The 16,505-nt window shown below is 47.0% G+C and overlaps 1 protein-coding gene and 1 long non-coding RNA gene across 2 annotated transcripts in view; one reads left to right on the forward strand and one right to left on the reverse strand.

The window, feature by feature from the left end:
* Nucleotides 1-16,505, forward strand: part of LOC127929813 (uncharacterized) — a 250,765-nt gene that overhangs the window by 158,952 nt on the left and 75,308 nt on the right. The gene's annotated exons all lie outside the window — the stretch shown is intronic.
* On the reverse strand, nucleotides 2,374-3,269 carry LOC127927828 (uncharacterized). Its single transcript, XR_008129191.1, has 3 exons — nucleotides 3,063-3,269; nucleotides 2,766-3,029; nucleotides 2,374-2,732 (listed from the first exon to the last, which is right to left on the reverse strand). It is a non-coding gene; the product is annotated as an uncharacterized LOC127927828 (long non-coding RNA).

Genomic DNA, 16,505 nt, shown 5'->3' on the forward strand with positions numbered 1-16,505 from the left:
CAGAGAGGGAGATAAGGAGGGAGAAACACAGAGAGAGACCGAGAGGGCAAGACAGGGAGGGAGACAGATAGGGAGACAGAGAGGGAGATAGAGAGGGATACAGAGAGGGAGATAAGGAGGGAGAAACACAGAGAGTGACCGAGAGGGCAAGACAGGGAGGGAGACAAAGAGAGAGACAGAGAGGGAGGCAGAGAGGGCAAGACAGGGAGGGAGACAAAGAGAGAGACAGAGAGGGAGACAGAGAGGGAGACAGAGAGAGAGACAGAGAGAGAGACAGAGAGGGAGACAGAGAGGGAGACAGAGAGAGAGACAGAGAGAGAGACAGAGAGGGAGACAGAGAGGGAGACAGAGAGGGAGACAGAGAAGGAGACAGAGAAGGAGATAAGGAGGGAGAAACACAGAGAGAGACCGAGAGGGAGACAAAGAGAGAGACAGAGAGGGAGACAGAGAGGGAGACAGAGAGAGAGACAGAGAGAGAGACAGAGAGGGAGACAGAGAGGGAGACAGAGAGGGAGACAGAGAAGGAGACAGAGAAGGAGATAAGGAGGGAGAAACACAGAGAGAGACCGAGAGGGAGACAGATAGGGAGACAGAGAGTGAGACAGAGAGAGAGACAGAGAGGGAGACAGAGAGGGAGACAGAGAGGGAGATAAGGAGGGAGAAACACAAAGAGAGACTGAGAGGGCAAGACAGAGAGGGAGACAGAGAGAGAGACCGAGAGGGAGACATAGACACACAAACACCTGATGTGTGACTGGATCACTAGTACCACATATGTACAAGAGTAGAACAGACAGAGAGAGATAGAGAACTTGCATGGGCAATGTAAACATAGGCTTCCCATGCCAATAAAGCCCCTTTGAATGTAATTGAATTGAAAGAGAGAGAGCTTGTCCAGGCCCTGACTACTAGCCCTTGGGTGTCTGGTTTGTGTGGAGATGGATTTTAGAGAGAGAGTGAGAGAGAGAATATAAAGTTGTTCATTAGAGCTCAGACTGACTCTAGTGCCTCTGATAAACTCTCCTCTCTATAGTTACTACTACATGCTGAGAGAGGAGAGGAGCCTAGGGCTGGGCATGTTAGGTAATAAAGAGAGAGGAGAGGAGCCTAGGGCTGGGCATGTTAGGTAATAAAGAGAGAGGAGAGGAGCCTAGGGCTGGGCATGTTAGGTAATAAAGAGAGAGGAGAGGAGCCTAGGGCTGGGCATGTTAGGTAAGAAAGAGAGAGGAGGAGAGAAGGAGGTGTTTGTGTAGGGTTGGGGACTAACTGATTACATGTAATCTGATTACAAAAAAACTTGAACTGTAATCAGTAATGTTGCCAGCTAAAATATTGTAATGTGCTTACAGATACATTTGAATAACTAGATGATTACTTCTTGGATTACTTTAAATTCAGAAAGGATGTTTCTGTTTTCTCAATGACATTCGATTCAGCATTGCAAAAAGGCGCAAGTTTAAGTTTGTTCCACCCGAGTAAGTCTGACCACCAATCAGAGACCACTATGAAGACACACCAAATGATTACCACCAATCAGAGACCACTATGAAGACACACCAAATGATGACCACCAATCAAAGACCACTATGAAGACACACCAAATGATGACCACCAATCAGAGACCACTATGAAGACACACCAAATGATGACCACCAATCAAAGACCACTATGAAGACACACCAAATGATGACCACCAATCAAAGACCACTATGAAGACACACCAAATGATGACCACCAATCAGAGACCACTGTGGTGACACCACTATGAAGACACACCAAATGATGACCACCAATCAGAGACCACTATGAAGACACACCAAATGATGACCACCAGTCAGAGACCACTATGGTGACACCACTATGAAGACACACCAAATGATGACCACCAATCAAAGACCACTATGAAGACACACCAAATGATGACCACCAATCAGAGACCACTATGAAGACACACCAAATGAGGACCACCAATCAGAGACCACTATGAAGACACAGCAAATGTGTTTTATTTATCCTTTTTATCTTCTAATTCTTCTTAAATGTAAAGTACTCCAAAAGTAATGGAAAGTAAACCAATTACATTACTGCGATTGGGCAATCCAAAAGTTAAGTTACTGATTACAATTTTGGACAGGTAACCACCCATTGGGCACAAACTGGGTAAATCAGCGTTGTTTCAATGTAATTTGTCAACATATTGTGACATGGAATCTACGTGGAAAAATACATTGGATTTGAAAAAGGTTATCTACTGTTGTTTTGAGGGTAACATTTCATCCACATGATTATGTTATCATGAAATATGTTTAATTTGTACTTTTGAAACAACGTCATATCTACAAAGTAATAAGCACCTCCTACTGGATTATCTACAGCTACCCTTTGGTCTCCTACTGGATTATCTACAGCTACCCTTTGGTCTCCTACTGGATTATCTACAGCTACCCTTTGGTCTCCTACTGGATTATCTACAGCTACCCTTTGGTCTCCTACTGGATTATCTACAGCTACCCTTTGGTCTCCTACTGGATTATCTACAGCTACCCTTTGGTCTCCTACTGGATTATCTACAGCTACCCTTTGGTCTCCTACTGGATTATCTACAGCTACCCTTTGGTCTCCTACTGGATTATCTACAGCTACCCTTTGGTCTCCTACTGGATTATCTACAGCTACCCTTTGGTCTCCTACTGGATTATCTACAGCTACCCTTTGGTCTCCTACTGGATTATCTACAGCTACCCTTTGGTCTCCTACTGGATTACCTACAGCTACCCTTTGGTCTCCTACTGGATTATCTACAGCTACCCTTTGGTCTCCTACTGGATTATCTACAGCTACCCTTTGGTCTCCTACTGGATTATCTACAGCTACCCTTTGGTCTCCTACTGGATTATCTACAGCTACCCTTTGGTCTCCTACTGGATTATCTACAGCTACCCTTTGGTCTCCTACTGGATTATCTACAGCTACCCTTTGGTCTCCTACTGGATTATCTACAGCTACCCTTTGGTCTCCTACTGGATTATCTACAGCTACCCTTTGGTCTCCTACTGGATTACCTACAGCTACCCTTTGGTCTCCTACTGGATTATCTACAGCTACCCTTTGGTCTCCTACTGGATTATCTACAGCTACCCTTTGGTCTCCTACTGGATTATCTACAGCTACCCTTTGGTCTCCTACTGGATTATCTACAGCTACCCTTTGGTCTCCTACTGGATTATCTACAGCTACCCTTTGGTCTCCTACTGGATTATCTACAGCTACCCTTTGGTCTCCTATCCAGGATTTTAACCAAGCCTAGCTTTGGTCTCCTATCCAGGATTTTAACCAAGCCTAGCTTTGGTCTCCTACTGGATTATCTACAGCTACCCTTTGGTCTCCTATCCAGGATTTAACCAAGCCAAGCTTTGGTCTCCTATCCAGGATTTTAATCAAGCCAAGCTTTGGTCCCCTATCCAGGATTTTAACCAAGCCAAGCTTTGGTCTCCTATCCAGGATTTTAACCAAGCCAAGCTTTGGTCTCCCATCCAGGATTTTAACCAAGCCAAGCTTTGGTCTCCTATCCAGGATTTTAACCAAGCCAAGCTTTGGTCTCCCATCCAGGATTTTAACCAAGCTTAGCTTTGGTCTCCCATCCAGGATTTTAACCAAGCCCAGCTTTGGTCTCCCATCCAGGATTTTAACCAAGCCTAGCTTTGGTCTCCCATCCAGGATTTTAACCAAGCCTAGCTTTGGTCTCCTATCCAGGATTTTAACCAAGCCTAGCTTTGGTCTCCCATCCAAGATTTTAACCAAGCCTAGCTTTGGTCTCCCATCCAGGATTTTAACCAAGCCTAGCTTTGGTCTCCCATCCAGGATTTTAACCAAGCCTAGCTTTGGTCTCCCATCCAGGATTTTAACCAAGCCTAGCTTTGGTCTCCCATCCAGGATTTTAACCAAGCCTAGCTTTGGTCTCCCATCCAGGATTTTAACCAAGCCTAGCTTTGGTCTCCTATTCAGGATTTTAACCAAGCCTAGCTTTGGTCTCCCATCCAGGATTTTAACCAAGCCTAGCTTTGGTCTCCCATCCAGGATTTTAACCAAGCCTAGCTTTGGTCTCCCATCCAGGATTTTAACCAAGCCTAGCTTTGGTCTCCCATCCAGGATTTTAACCAAGCCTAGCTTTGGTCTCCTATTCAGGATTTTAACCAAGCCTAGCTTTGGTCTCCCATCCAGGATTTTAACCAGTTAGTTACACAAACCCTGACAGAGAACACCCAAAACCTAGTTACACAAACCCTGACAGAGAACACCCAAAACCTAGTTACACAAACCCTGACAGAGAACACCCAAAACCTAGTTACACACACCCTGACAGAGAACACCCAAAACCTAGTTACACAAACCCGGACAGCGAACACCCAAAACCTAGTTACACAAACCCGGACAGCGAACACCCAAAACCTAGTTACACAAACCCGGACAGCGAAAACCCAAAACCGACGATAGCGGGCAAAAATAACTTAAATAACACCCATCCAAAAAACCCAACAAGGAACAGGTGAAAACAATTAGACCAAAACAAAGGAAAGGGAAAAAGGGATCAGTGGCATCTAGTAGACCAGCGACGATGACCGCAGAGCGCCACCCGAGCAGGAAGGGGAGCCACCTTCAGTGGCATCTAGTAGACCAGCGACGATGACCGCAGAGCGCCACCCGAGCAGGAAGGGGAGCCACCTTCAGTGGCAGCTAGTAGACCAGCGACGATGACCGCAGAGCGCCACCCGAGCAGGAAGGGGAGCCACCTTCAGTGGCATCTAGTAGACCAGCGACGATGACCGCAGAGCGCCACCCGAGCAGGAAGGGGAGCTACCTTCAGTGGCAGCTAGTAGACCAGCGACGATGACCGCAGAGCGCCACCCGAGCAGGAAGGGGAGCCACCTTCAGTGGCATCTAGTAGACCAGCGACGATGACCGCAGAGCGCCACCCGAGCAGGAAGGGGAGCTACCTTCAGTGGCAGCTAGTAGACCAGCGACGATGACCGCAGAGCGCCACCCGAGCAGGAAGGGGAGCTACCTTCAGTGGCAGCTAGTAGACCAGCGACGATGACCGCAGAGCACCACCCGAGCAGGAAGGGGAGCCACCTTCAGTGGCATCTAGTAGACCAGCGACGATGACCGCAGAGCGCCACCCGAGCAGGAAGGGGAGCCACCTTCAGTGGCAGCTAGTAGACCAGCGACGATGACCGCAGAGCGCCACCCGAGCAGGAAGGGGAGCTACCTTCAGTGGCAGCTAGTAGACCAGCGACGATGACCGCAGAGCGCCACCCGAGCAGGAAGGGGAGCCACCTTCAGTGGCAGCTAGTAGACCAGCGACGATGACCGCAGAGCGCCACCCGAGCAGGAAGGGGAGCCACCTTCAGTGGCAGCTAGTAGACCAGCGACGATGACCGCAGAGCGCCACCCGAGCAGGAAGGGGAGCTACCTTCAGTGGCAGCTAGTAGACCAGCGACGATGACCGCAGAGCGCCACCCGAGCAGGAAGGGGAGCTACCTTCAGTGGCATCTAGTAGACCAGCGACGATGACCGCAGAGCGCCACCCGAGCAGGAAGGGGAGCTACCTTCAGTGGCATCTAGTAGACCAGCGACGATGACCGCAGAGCGCCACCCGAGCAGGAAGGGGAGCTACCTTCGGTGGCATCTAGTAGACCAGCGACGATGACCGCAGAGCGCCACCCGAGCAGGAAGGGGAGCCACCTTCAGTGGCAGCTAGTAGACCAGCGACGATGACCGCAGAGCGCCACCCGAGCAGGAAGGGGAGCTACCTTCAGTGGCAGCTAGTAGACCAGCGACGATGACCGCAGAGCGCCACCCGAGCAGGAAGGGGAGCTACCTTCAGTGGCATCTAGTAGACCAGCGACGATGACCGCAGAGCGCCACCCGAGCAGGAAGGGGAGCTACCTTCAGTGGCATCTAGTAGACCAGCGACGATGACCGCAGAGCGCCACCCGAGCAGGAAGGGGAGCTACCTTCAGTGGCATCTAGTAGACCAGCGACGATGACCGCAGAGCGCCACCCGAGCAGGAAGGGGAGCTACCTTCAGTGGCAGCTAGTAGACCAGCGACGATGACCGCAGAGCGCCACCCGAGCAGGAAGGGGAGCCACCTTCAGTGGCAGCTAGTAGACCAGCGACGATGACCGCAGAGCGCCACCCGAGCAGGAAGGGGAACCACCTTCAGTGGCATCTAGTAGACCGGCGACGACGACCGCAGAGCGCCACCCGAGCAGGAAGAGGAACCACCTTCAGTGGCAGCTAGTAGACCGGCGACGACGACCGCAGAGCGCCACCCGAGCAGGAAGGGGAGCCACCTTCAGTGGCATCTAGTAGACCAGCGGCGACGACCGCAGAGCGCCACCCGAGCAGGAAGGGGAGCCACCTTCAGTGGCATCTAGTAGACCAGCGACGACGACCGCAGAGCGCCACCCGAGCAGGAAGGGGAGCCACCTTCAGTGGCATCTAGTAGACCAGCGACGACGACCGCAGAGCGCCACCCGAGCAGGAAGGGGAGCCACCTTCAGTGGCAGCTAGTAGACCGGCGACAATGACCGCAGAGCACCACCCGAACAGGAAGGGGAGCCACCTTCAGTGGCATCTAGTAGACCGGCGACGACGACCGCAGAGCGCCACCCGAGCAGGAAGGGGAGCCACCTTCAGTGGCAGCTAGTAGACCGGCGACGACGACCGCAGAGCGCCACCCTAGCAGGAAGGGGAGCCACCTTCAGTGGCAGCTAGTAGACCGGCGACGATGACCGCCGAGCGCCACCCGAGCAGGAAGGGGAGCTACCTTCAGTGGCAGCTAGTAGACCGGCGACGACGACCGCAGAGCGCCACCCGAGCAGGAAGGGGAACCACCTTCAGTGGCAGCTAGTAGACCAGCGACAACGACCGCAGAGCGCCACCCGAGCAGGAAGGGGAACCACCTTCAGTGGCAGCTAGTAGACCGGCGACGACGACCGCCGAGCGCCACCCGAGCAGGAAGGGGAGTTACCTTCAGTGGCAGCTAGTAGACCGGCGACGACGACCGCAGAGCGCCACCCGAGCAGGAAGGGGAACCACCTTCAGTGGCAGCTAGTAGACCGGCGACGACGACGGCCGAGCGCCACCCGAACAGGAAGGGGAGCCACCTTCAGTGGCGGCTGGTAGACCGGCGACGACGACCGCCGAGCGCCACCCGAACAGGAAGCGGAGCCACATTCGGTGGTATTCGTTACACATTCATTTTCCATTGGCAGTTGGTTGTGTTTTTAGATGGTTGAGATAATAGTGATACCACATTGGGAATTCAATAAACTTTAGGTAGTTTTCTTTTTAGTGGGTGAAAATAGTTTTGAATCTCACTAATCAAAGTATGTACCAAATATGACCCAATTCTCCACATTGAAATAACATGGTATACCCAGTGGGTATTTGTTTGCTGCTTTCACCGAAGCAGCAGTGACTCTTCCTGGGGTCCACACAAAACACAAATCATGACAAGCAACAAAACACTGATAGACAAGGACAGTCACACTTTAACAGATTATATTTAGAAAGTAACCTAGCCAACCCTCTGTGTGTGTGTGTGTGTGTGTGTGTGTGTGTGTGTGTGTGTGTGTGTGTGTGTGTGTGTGTGTGTGTGTGTGTGTGTGTGTGTGTGTGTGTGTGTGTGTGTGTGTATGTGTGTGTGTGTATGTGTGTGTGTGTGTGTGTGTGTGTGTGTGTGTGTGTGTGTGTGTGTGTGTGTGTGTGTGTGTGTGAGATGTGTCTGGACAGGGCCGAGTGTAATGGTTATTTCTGTCCCCTCATAAGGAGGTGTGAGGGGTCCTGTGGTTCAGGGGGAACTAAGAGAGGAGACCTGAGGGAGGGGGAAGTGTTTGACCGTGACACTCCTGTTCATGTTTGCTGTTAACTAGTTGCTGTAGTGCTAATGGTGGTCATAATAATGTGCCATGTGTTCAGGTTGTGTGTGTGTGTGGGGGGGGGTTGAAGCCAACTGTGTAATTTCAGTAATGGCACCACAATCCCACAATCCCCTCTCCCATCACTGTGGTCCACTCCCAACAATGACCTTCATCTCTTTCTTTCTCTCAATCCCTCCATCGCTCATCCCTCTCTCTTCTTTCTCTTCTTCTCTCAACCTCTCTACGACATTCTCTCTCCCTCTCACCCTCCCTATGATGTTCTCTCTCCCTCTAACCCTCCCAACATAGTTCTCTCTCCCTCACACCCTCCCTACGCTGTTCTCTTTTTCTCCCTTTATCTTTCTCTCTGCATCTTTCTCTCCCCCTCTCTCTCTCTTCGTCTCTCTGTTTCTCTCTCTCCCTCTTTCTCTCCCTCTTTCTCTCTCCCTCTATCTCTCTCTCGCTCTTTCTCTATCTATCTCTCTCTCTCTTTCCCTCCCTCTCTCTCTCCCTCTATCCTCTCCCACTGTTTCTTTCTATCTCTCACTCTCTCTCTCTCTCCCTCTCCCTCTCTTCCACTTTGAAGTGGTTATCAGTTGATGTACAGAAATACAGAGCGGACACGGCCCCACACTCTAAACCACCAAACTCAGGCCAGGAATTTAATCTCTCTCCCACTTGCCTCCCCCTCTCCTCCCCCTTTCTTCTCATCCCCACACCACCATCGTGCTGGGTTCTCACCATGGAGAGACTTTCTCTCTCTTCCTCCTTCCCTCTTCTTTCTCCTCCTTTCATCCTTTCTTTTCTGTACTGTACTGTTCTGTACTTCCTCTCTCTCTCATGACTCTCCCCTCTCATACACTATATATACAAAAGTATGTGGACACCCCTTCAAATGATTGGATTCGGGCTATTTCAGCCACACCCGTTGCTGGCAGGTGTATACAAATGTGCACACCGGCATGCAATCTCCATAGACAAACATTGGCAGTAGAATGGCCTTACTGAAGAGCTCAGTGACTTTCAACATGGTACCGTCATAGGATGCCACCTTTCCAACAAGTCAGATTGTCAAATGTCTGCCCTGCTAGAGCTGCCCCGGTCAACTGTAAGTGTTGTTATTGTGAAGTGGAAACGTCTAGGAGAATCGTCAAGGAGAATCAACGGCTTAGCAGCGTATTGATAGACCACACAAGCTCACAGAGCAGGACCGCTGAGTGCTGAAGAGTGTAGCTCGTAAAAATCGTCTGTCCTCGGCTGAAACACTCGCTACCGAGTTCCAAACTGCAATCTGGAAGCAACGTCAGCACAACAACTGTTCGTTGGGAGCTTCATGAAATGGGTTTCCATCTCTGAGCAGCCGCACACAAGCCTAAGATCAGCATGCAAGATACTAAGCGTTAGCTGGAGGAAACCTCAACCTCAACCCTATCGGACACCTTTGGGATGAATTGGAACGTCGCCTGCGAGCCAGGCCTAATCGCCCAACATCTGTGCCCAATCTCAGTAATGCTCTTGTGGCTGAATGGAAGCAAGTCCTTGCAGCAATGTTCCAACATCTAGTGGAAAGCCTTCCCAGAATAGTGGAGGCTGTTATAGCAGCAATGGCGGGACCAACCCAATGTTCAAGGAGCAGGTGTCCACATACTTTTGGTAATGTGCTGTATCTCCCACCAATCTCTTTTTCGTATGCTCTCCTCTCCATCTCCATCTCCCCTATCCCTCCTCTTCCAATTCCCCCTCCATGTCCATTATATCTCTTATGTCTCTTATATCGTTCATTCTCACTCCACTTCCTGGAGACATGTCTTCCTCTACTCACACTGAAGAAGGTCCTGGTAACATGTCTTCCTCTACTCACACTGAAGAAGGTCCTGGTAACACGTCTTCCTCTACTCACACTGAAGAAGGTCCTGGTAACATGTCTTCCTCTACTCACACTGAAGAAAGTCCTGGTAACATGTCTTCCTCTACTCACACTGAAGAAGGTCCTGGTAACATGTCTTCCTCTACTCACACTGAAGAAGGTCCTGGTAACATGTCTTCCTCTACTCACACTGAAGAAAGTCCTGGTAACACGTCTTCCTCTACTCACACTGAAGAAGGTCCTGGTAACATGTCTTCCTCTACCCACACTGAAGAAGGTCCTGGTAACATGTCTTCCTCTATTCACACTGAAGAAGGTCCTGGTAACACGTCTTCCTCTACTCACACTGAAGAAGGTCCTGGTAACACGTCTTCCTCTACTCACACTGAATAAGGTCCTGGTAACATGTCTTCCTCTACTCACACTGAAGAAGGTCCTGGTAACATGTCTTCCTCTACTCACACTGAAGAAGGTCCTGGTAACACATCTTCCTCTACTCACACTGAAGAAGGTCCTGGTAACATGTCTTCCTCTATTCACACTGAAGAAGGTCCTGGTAACACGTCTTCCTCTACTCACACTGAAGAAGGTCCTGGTAACACGTCTTCCTCTACTCACACTGAAGAAGGTCCTGGTAACACATCTTCCTCTACTCACACTGAAGAAGGTCCTGGTAACATGTCTTCTTCTACTCACACTGAAGAAGGTCCTGGTAACACGTCTTCCTCTACTCACACTGAAGAAGGTCCTGGTAACATGTCTTCCTCTACTCACACTGAAGAAGGTCCTGGTAACATGTCTTCCTCTACTCACTCTGAAGAAGGTCCTGGTAACATGTCTTCCTCTACTCACACTGAAGAAGGTCCTGGTAACATGTCTTCTTCTACTCACACTGAAGAAGGTCCTGGTAACACGTCTTCCTCTACTCACACTGAAGAAGGTCCTGGTAACATGTCTTCCTCTACTCACACTGAAGAAGGTCCTGGTAACATGTCTTCCTCTACTCACACTGAATAAGGTCCTTGTAACATGTCTTCCTCTACTCACACTGAAGAAGGTCCTTGAAACACATCTTCCTCTACTCACACTGAAGAAGGTCCTTGTAACATGTCTTCCTCTACTCACACTGAAGAAGGTCCTGGTAACATGTCTTCCTCTACTCACACTGAAGAAGGTCCTGGTAACATGTCTCCCTCTACTCACACTGAAGAAGGTCCTGGTAACATGTCTTCCTCTACTCACACTGAAGAAGGTCCTGGTAACATGTCTTCCTCTACTCACACTGAAGAAGGTCCTGGTAACATGTCTTCCTCTACTCACACTGAAGAAAGTCCTGGTAACACGTCTTCCTCTACTCACACTGAAGAAGGTCCTGGTAACATGTCTTCCTCTACTCACACTGAAGAAGGTCCTGGTAACATGTCTTCCTCTACTCACACTGAAGAAAGTCCTGGTAACACGTCTTCCTCTACTCACACTGAAGAAGGTCCTGGTAACATGTCTTCCTCTACTCACACTGAAGAAAGTCCTGGTAACACGTCTTCCTCTACTCACACTGAAGAAGGTCCTGGTAACATGTCTTCCTCTACTCACACTGAAGAAGGTCCTGGTAACATGTCTTTCTCTACTCACACTGAAGAAAGTCCTGGTAACACGTCTTCCTCTACTCACACTGAAGAAGGTCCTGGTAACACGTCTTCCTCTACTCACACTGAAGAAGCTCCTGGTAACAATGAAACACAACGGATCCGGAACAATAGCTACATTCCTTTCCAGAACCATTAATTATTATTAACAGTTATTTCCACCATTTTGGGGGGTAATGAGGGGGCGACCTGCCGCTCACAGTTTCAGTTCCTTCCCATTCAAGTGGTTTCTTCAACATAGGAGCCAATCAGGTTGCTGTTTCAGCTCCTCTGGATCATTATTTTTAAGGCTTGGTTTGGAGCTATGTCCCCCTATGAAGCCTGGATAGGCTGGCGATGTAATTGCACAGTCTAAGTATACTCATGTGCATTGTTATATACAGTATGAAAGTCAGTATGTGTATGAAAGCCACAGTATGTGTACTAAAGGCATTTGCCTACCCAACCCTCTGTGTGTGTGTGTGTGTGTGTGTGTGTGTGTGTGTGTGTGTGTGTGTGTGTGTGTGTGTGTGTGTGTGTGTGTGTGTGTGTGTGTGTGTGTGTGTGTGTGTGTGTGTGTGTGTGTGTGTGTGTGTGTCAAGTTATTCTGCATACTCAGTTTGTCTACAGTGCATGTCAAACTGCTAACAAGCCTAAATGGGTTTTTAATGACACGCTCCAAGACTCTGTACCAGTCAACTCTATAAACCAACTGACTTTCACAATCCTCTCTCTCTCTCCCTCTATCTCTCTCTCTCTCTTTCTCTCTCGCTTGCACACGCACACACACACACACACACACACACACACACACACACACACACACACACACACACACACACACACACACACACACACACACACACACACACACACACACACACACACACACACACACACACACACACACACACACACACACACACACACACACACAGAAAGCACAACCTCGCAGACAAACACATATTGGGATAGTACACTGAAAGGAACAACAGAACCAACAGCAGCAGAACTAGTTAACACTATAACACACTGTCTCAAGCAGCAGAACTAGTTAACACTATAACACACTGTCTCAAGCAGCAGAATTAGTTAACACTATAACACACTGTCTCAAGCAGCAGAACTAGTTAACACTATAACACACTGTCTCAAGCAGCAGAACTAGTTAACACTATAACACACTGTCTCAAGCAGCAGAACTAGTTAACACTATAACACACTGTCTCAAGCAGCAGAACTAGTTAACACTATAACACACTGTCTCAAGCAGCAGAACTAGTTAACACTATAACACACTGTCTCTAGCAGCAGAACTAGTTAACACTATAACACACTGTCTCAAGCAGCAGAACTAGTTAACACTATAACACACTGTCTCTAGCAGCAGAACTAGTTAACACTATAACACACTGTCTCTAGCAGCAGAACTAGTTAACACTATAACACACTGTCTCTAGCAGCAGAACTAGTTAACACTATAACACACTGTCTCAAGCAGCAGAACTAGTTAACACTATAACACACTGTCTCTAGCAGCAGAACTAGTTAACACTATAACACACTGTCTCTAGCAGCAGAACTAGTTAACACTATAACACACTGTCTCTAGCAGCAGAACTAGTTAACACTATAACACACTGTCTCAAGCAGCAGAACTAGTTAACACTATAACACACTGTCTCTAGCAGCAGAACTAGTTAACACTATAACACACTGTATCAAGCAGTAGAACTAGTTAACACTATAACACACTGTCTCTAGCAGCAGAACTAGTTAACACTATAACACACTGTCTCAAGCAGCAGAACTAGTTAACACTATAACACACTGTCTCTAGCAGCAGAACTAGTTAACACTATAACACACTGTCTCAAGCAGTAGAACTAGTTAACACTATAACACACTGTCTCTAGCAGCAGAACTAGTTAACACTATAACACACTGTCTCTAGCAGCATAACTAGTTAACACTATAACACACTGTCTCAAGCAGCAGAACTAGTTAAAACTATAACATACTGTCTCAAGCAGCAGAACTAGTTAACACTATAACACACTGTCTCTAGCAGCAGAACTAGTTAACACTATAACACACTGTCTCAAGCAGTAGAACTAGTTAACACTATAACACACTGTCTCTAGCAGCAGAACTAGTTAACACTACAACACACTGTCTCTAGCAGCAGAACTAGTTAACACTATAACACACTGTCTCAAGCAGCAGAACTAGTTAAAACTATAACATACTGTCTCAAGCAGCAGAACTAGTTAACACTATAACACACTGTCTCTAGCAGCAGAACTAGTTAACACTATAACACACTGTCTCAAGCAGTAGAACTAGTTAACACTATAACACACTGTCTCTAGCAGCAGAACTAGTTAACACTATAACACACTGTCTCTAGCAGCAGAACTAGTTAACACTATAACACACTGTCTCAAGCAGCAGAACTAGTTAAAACTATAACACACTGTCTCAAGCAGCAGAACTAGTTAACACTATAACACACTGTCTCAAGCAGCAGAACTAGTTAAAACTATAACACACTGTCTCTAGCAGCAGAACTAGTTAACACTATAACACACTGTCTCTAGCAGCAGAACTAGTTAACACTATAACACACTGTCTCTAGCAGCAGAACTAGTTAACACTATAACACACTGTCTCAAGCAGCAGAACTAGTTAAAACTATAACACACTGTCTCTAGCAGCAGAACTAGTTAACACTATAACACACTGTCTCAAGCAGCAGAACTAGTTAAAACTATAACACACTGTCTCTAGCAGCAGAACTAGTTAACACTATAACACACTGTCTCTAGCAGCAGAACTAGTTAACACTATAACACACTGTCTCAAGCAGCAGAACTAGTTAAAACTATAACACACTGTCTCAAGCAGCAGAACAAGTTAACACTATAACACACTGTCTCTAGCAGCAGAACTAGTTAACACTATAACACACTGTCTCAAGCAGCAGAACTAGTTAAAACTATAACACACTGTCTCAAGCAGCAGAACTAGTTAACACTATAACACACTGTCTCTAGCAGCAGAACTAGTTAACACTATAACACACTGTCTCAAGCAGCAGAACTAGTTAAAACTATAACACACTGTCTCTAGCAGCAGAACTAGTTAACACTATAACACACTGTCTCAAGCAGCAGAACTAGTTAAAACTATAACACACTGTCTCAAGCAGCAGAACTAGTTAACACTATAACACACTGTCTCTAGCAGCAGAACTAGTTAACACTATAACACACTGTCTCAAGCAGCAGAACTAGTTAAAACTATAACACACTGTCTCAAGCAGTAGAACTAGTTAACACTATAACACACTGTCTCTAGCAGCAGAACTAGTTAACACTATAACACACTGTCTCAAGCAGCAGAACTAGTTAAAACTATAACACACTGTCTCAAGCAGCAGAACTAGTTAACACTATAACACACTGTCTCAAGCAGCAGAACTAGTTAACACTATAACATACTGTCTCAAGCAGCAGAACTAGTTAACACTATAACACACTGTCTCAAGCAGCAGAACTAGTTAAAACTATAGCACACTGTCTCAAGCAGCAGAACTAGTTAACACTATAACACACTGTCTCAAGCAGCAGAACTAGTTAACACTATAACATACTGTCTCAAGCAGCAGAACTAGTTAACACTATAACACACTGTCTCAAGCAGCAGAACTAGTTAACACTATAACACACTGTCTCTAGCAGCAGAACTAGTTAACACTATAACACACTGTCTCTAGCAGCAGAACTAGTTAACACTATAACACACTGTCTCTAGCAGCAGAACTAGTTAACACTATAACACACTGTCTCTAGCAGCAGAACTAGTTAACACTATAACACACTGTCTCTAGCAGCAGAACTAGTTAACACTATAACACACTGTCTCTAGCAGCAGAACTAGTTAACACTATAACACACTGTCTCAAGCAGCAGAACTAGTTAACACTATAACACACTGTCTCTAGCAGCAGAACTAGTTAACACTATAACACACTGTCTCTAGCAGCAGAACTAGTTAACACTATAACACACTGTCTCTAGCAGCAGAACTAGTTAACACTATAACACACTGTCTCAAGCAGCAGAACTAGTTAAAACTATAACATACTGTCTCAAGCAGCAGAACTAGTTAACACTATAACACACTGTCTCTAGCAGCAGAACTAGTTAACACTATAACACACTGTCTCAAGCAGCAGAACTAGTTAACACTATAACACACTGTCTCAAGCAGCAGAACTAGTTAACACTATAACACACTGTCTCTAGCAGCAGAACTAGTTAACACTATAACACACTGTCTCTAGCAGCAGAACTAGTTAACACTATAACACACTGTCTCTAGCAGCAGAACTAGTTAACACTATAACACACTGTCTCAAGCAGCAGAACTAGTTAACACTATAACACACTGTCTAGCTAGCAGCAGAACTAGTTAACACTATAACACACTGTCTCTAGCAGCAGAACTAGTTAACACTATAACACACTGTCTCTAGCAGCAGAACTAGTTAACACTATAACACACTGTCTCTAGCAGCAGAACTAGTTAACACTATAACACACTGTCTCAAGCAGCAGAACTAGTTAACACTATAACACACTGTCTCTAGCAGCAGAACTAGTTAACACTATAACACACTGTCTCAAGCAGCAGAACTAGTTAACACTATAACATACTGTCTCAAGCAGCAGAACTAGTTAACACTATAACACACTGTCTCTAGCAGCAGAACTAGTTAACACTATAACACACTGTCTCTAGCAGCAGAACTAGTTAACACTATAACACACTGTCTCAAGCAGCAGAACTAGTTAACACTATAACACACTGTCTCTAGCAGCAGAACTAGTTAACACTATAACACACTGTCTCAAGCAGCAGAACTAGTTAACACTATAACATACTGTCTCAAGCAGCAGAACTAGTTAACACTATAACACACTGTCTCTAGCAGCAGAACTAGTTAACACTATAACACACTGTCTCTAGCAGCAGAACTAGTTAACACTATAACACACTGTCTCAAGCAGCAGAACTAGTTA

This window comes from Oncorhynchus keta, chromosome 4 (genome assembly GCF_023373465.1).
Source record: "Oncorhynchus keta strain PuntledgeMale-10-30-2019 chromosome 4, Oket_V2, whole genome shotgun sequence".
Classification (NCBI taxonomy): Eukaryota; Metazoa; Chordata; class Actinopteri; order Salmoniformes; family Salmonidae; genus Oncorhynchus; species Oncorhynchus keta.